The following is a 4,744-nucleotide window of genomic DNA, read 5'->3' on the forward strand; positions in this document are numbered from 1 at the left end:
AGATTCCCTGCGCAAAGGGACGCCCGTTTCACGTGGGCGTTTCTTCCCCACGAGAGGAGATGTTTCCTGCGGTTGTAGCGTTTATCAGTTGAGAGAGTAGCGTAACTTGTGAAAAGTATGGGATATTTTCGGATCAATAGGCTTAACTATGGGAACGCAGTGGAAAATAAATCAAGGGGAGTTTCCTATGGGAGGAGAGCACATTGGCGAGGTGCCTGTTTTGATTAAGTTAATGGCGAGGTGAGGCAGTTAGAATGTCGCCAAGATGCGCGGGGTATTTTTTTAATCTATTGAGATCTGTACATGTGTAGGAATCATGCCAACTGTAGCATGGTCTAGTGGGCAAGTCAGACGCGCCCATATATCGAATGGGTAGAACATTGAGGCGACTGACTTGACAACCAAATGCGATAGAATTAACGACTGGCTCTTGACTTGACAACCGAATGCGATAGAACTATCAACGGTGTCTTGGCCGTAGCAACCTTCAATTTAGAATTAGCAACGGCAGTTCGCCAGAAAGTTATGAAAAGAAGCTTCTTGTGGCGGAAGGAATTAGTTCTACAGAAAACCTTTGTTTTAGCCATTATAGCATCGAAATAATGCCTCAAATAAATTTCAGACAGTGTGGCAACCGTGGTATAAGCGGGATAATTGACTTCACGGTGTGCGTATAACAGGAAAAATAATGCACACCGAGGTGTAACGGCCACTCCGCTTCGCGTCGTGGCCGCATCACCACCTGGTGTGCATTATTTTTCCTGTTATACGCACACCGTGTCGTCAATTATCCCTTACTTAATGGCGAGGCGGCGGCTCCGAAGTTTGGCGACGCGCGCAGCGCGGAGACAAAGTTGCCTCCGCCAAGCCATTAATTTCTATAACCGGTCGACCTCGAAGGCCGTTATCCCGCTTATCTGCCGTTATGGTGGGGTACTTTTTAATCTATTATCGTCTGTAAAGTTGTAGGAACCATGTTCTATCAAGATAGAATGTTGCTGTGCGGGCGTCCAACTTGACGCGCCTAGAATCTTCGTTTGGTAGCCTGCCGACGCTGTGATTATTTAATTTTCCCTTGGCCATATACCACGGCGGGATGGAAGTTTAAAAACAAAAACTTGCGAAGCATTTCTATGCTGAATCGACACATGTCGCATTACGTGTCTATTTCCCCCTGCTGATCATCACAGGCTACCTGTCAACTTCGTGCGTAAAAGAGAGAGAGATAGAGAAAGAGAGAGAGAGATTCCCAACGCTAGGGTCATTTTTAATAACTCTCCCCTTTCCCCTTTCACACGTGTTCCTTCCCCACAAGAGGAGAGTAGCCTAATTTTTAAAAAAGGACGTTTTCAGATCAATACCAAAGGGAAGGCAGCGGGAAATAGCCTACATTTTAAAAACCATGGGAGTGGAGCAGATGACGAGGTGACTCGTTTCGATACAATTGATGGCGAGGCAGGTGCTTAGAATTTCGGTACAGGGTATTTTTGCCATGTATTGCTGGGCCTATCTGTAAATTTGTAACCTGAATTATGCCAACTGCAGAAAAATTTAGTGCGCACGTAATCAGGCGCGCCTCTGTCAGATGCATGTAGTAGAACTTTTAGGGCGACAGACTTGACAACCAAATGCGATACAACTGACGACTGGCTCTTGGCTTGACAACCAAATGCGATAGAATTAATGACTGACTCTTGACTTAATAAACAAATGCGATAGAACTAACGACTGGATTTTGGCCATAGCAACCTGCAGTTTAGAATTAGTAACCTAACTTAGTCGCACGTTTGACGCCTTACAGGTTATAGGGAATTAGTTGCAACCCCATCAGCCAATCAGAAAAGAGAATTCTGTTGCATAGGCAGATATATGATATTAATATGTTCTTTCCATAAGACCATTTTTGCTTTTTCTGAGATTTGTTATTTCCCTACAGTAAGGTTTGTTACATTTTTACTGACGGCCTCTAAACAGCTTAGTAAACTTAGTGCATTGTAAATTATGAATCAATTATCAAAGAATATTTACAATTGTTTGTAAATGCGTTTGTTAACACAACAGACAGGGCACAGCCGCAGTCCTCCTGGAAGATTGACCTCCAAATAGTAAATTCCCAATTCCCACTCTGCTGTTTGCATTTCTTTTTTCATTTAGAGCCATTTGTAATTTTTTGTTTATAATTAGTTTATTAGTCAATGTTAAAGTGTTTAAAAAATATTTTAAGAGATTGTTATTCTTGTATACAATGTTACCGACCCTTTTTGTCAGTTGCAGCCTGTGGCCACCAGAGGGCAACAGAGCCATATAAATGGTGAGTGACAGTAGACCAGGAGTTCCCAAACTTTACCATGACAAGCCCCCCCTGACATGGGTCACGGCGCCACACTATTTTTTTTTATTTCTGTGCACTCCTTCATGAGTCGATAACCGCACCCCTAAATCCATGCAACTGTAACAGGAAGTGTAATAAATATAGCAGTGTTGACAATGGCATTAATGGGGCCATTTTGTTTTGTAATACTTTTCCTTTCAACTTGCCACGGCCCTGCTAGCACTCCCTCGCGGCTCCCAGGGGTCCCTGGCCCCCAATTTGAAAACCACTGCAGTAGACCACAGAGTCTATGCACTTGACACAGCTTTGCTATTCACTTCAATCCTGTCTACATTTTGACAAATCTGTTTTGATGTGATCCTTTGCCATTAAGCTTTTTTAAATTGTCATTCCAATACATGATTTTCTGCCACACAGAGTGTGAAGTTTCCGCTTTAATCAAATGTTAAACTGACCCTCACTGACTCTCGTCAGACTGTCAGACTCCATCTTGAGTAAAGAACTCTTACTGCCCCTTTGCTGTTATGACACATCCAGTGCATCCCTGCATTCTCCTTCACAAACACCACCATAACACATGCACACAAATTGTGTGCGTGTCTATGACCTTTAACCTTGGTCAAGTTGTAAGTTGTTTATTAACATTTTTTTCATGCTACATCAGAGACTGCACTAGCTTTTTGTGTTGTTATTAAATGTGCATATTTGACCTTGACCATATCTGACACATTTTGTCCAGTTTGTCCATTACTTTTCTGCGTGACTAAGGTGCAAAGAGTGAAGTACAACAGCAGATCAGAGAGAACAGAGAAGAAGCATGAAAACAGGCATGGTGATATTATAATACTGTACCCTAAATATTGATACTCCTTCCCCGTGTATGCTTGTCCTGGTTGTGGAGTCTTTTACATTGATCAGTCTTACTGTAGCCTACTGAGAGGACATCCCTGGACTTCAACTAAACATCCGTCAGACTGTAGCCCCATGTCACCCCATAGGCCATAATTATAGCCTTGGGGACTAGCGCACACAAAATGGCCGCCTTGCTCAGTGGCTGCTCTCTGTTTAGGTCAGTCCTGTTTTGGTTATTTCATGCCCGGCTGTAGACCAGAGTGAAGGAATTGGCCCACAGTATGGAGTTTTTGGGTTACACTTTACATGACGTGTCGCTGCATAACACATTCATAGTAGCTGTTATACACTCTACGTGAAGGATTCATGACTGTTTCGTAAGACATTCATACCAAACCTTTCATAGACACTAAGGACAGTAACTTGTCAAAATCAGTAATCAATCATTGAGGGTTCAGAAGAAAACATGCAATGCTGCTTTGTTTAACTTTTATTTTGGACAGGTTGCTGTCCTTCTGTCCGCTAGGTTCATGAAAGGTTTGGTATGAATGGGTCATGAAACAATCATGAATGCTTCGTGCAGACTTTATAACAGCTGCTATGAATGTGTTATGCAGGAACATGTCAAGTAAAGTGTTTCCAGTTTTTGTTGTAGGCTCCCGTCATGATTGTTCTCTAACTTCAAAAGAAGCAGGCACGCACAGCACAGTACTATGACTTAGATTTTGTCTTGGCATATTCACTATGCTTTGCAATTCATTAAGCTTAATTGTGCGGGTAAAATAATTATGGCTATTGCGTAACAGTTTATTACAATATGACAACAACAGTAACACTGGAACTCTTGCATATCGTTTCTTCTCGGGAAGACTACAAGGGACATCGCCACTCACTTTTGGGATTTATTCAGAATCTTTTTTTATTTATTTATTAAGTTGCCATACCGTATTCATAGCATTGGAATTACAATAAGACTAGAATAAAACAAAATAATGGTATGTACCTTGTGGGGTTAGGTGCCTTGCTCATGGGCACTTCTAGCCAGGCCGCGCACTCCTAATGACGCAACACCTTCAGCACTCCGGAAAAATCGGGAACTCCTCCTACTTCGTCGGGAAGCAAACAACCCAAAGCAAACCAAGGGAGGCGGGTCAACTATGCCGTTTGGTAAATGTTAAATGTTACGCTCTTGGTCAGACCAAGTCTCGAAGAGATTTCATTTGAAAGTCAATGATAATCAGGCTTGGGCACTTCAGCCATGGATGGGAGGACTGGTAAGGGTGAGATGCGAACCTGCAAACCTCTGATCTTCACCTCCCTAATAACTAGGCCACAGCTTCCCCCACACGTCTGAGGCACCCATGACAACTAGCTAGGTCCAAATAGTTAAGTTGTAAGCAAATTCACCTACATTTGGAGCAGGAATTCAGGCTTCAAAAATACATCCAGTTTCTGACAACTACATTGGGATGATCTAGTCAGAATACCCAAACTTATCGGACTCATTAGAACGAAACCGTCTTTAGATTTTACTTTGTATGCAAACTATTCAAAAACCCA

Source organism: Engraulis encrasicolus, chromosome 2 (genome assembly GCF_034702125.1).
Source record: "Engraulis encrasicolus isolate BLACKSEA-1 chromosome 2, IST_EnEncr_1.0, whole genome shotgun sequence".
In the NCBI taxonomy this organism is placed as follows: domain Eukaryota; kingdom Metazoa; phylum Chordata; class Actinopteri; order Clupeiformes; family Engraulidae; genus Engraulis; species Engraulis encrasicolus.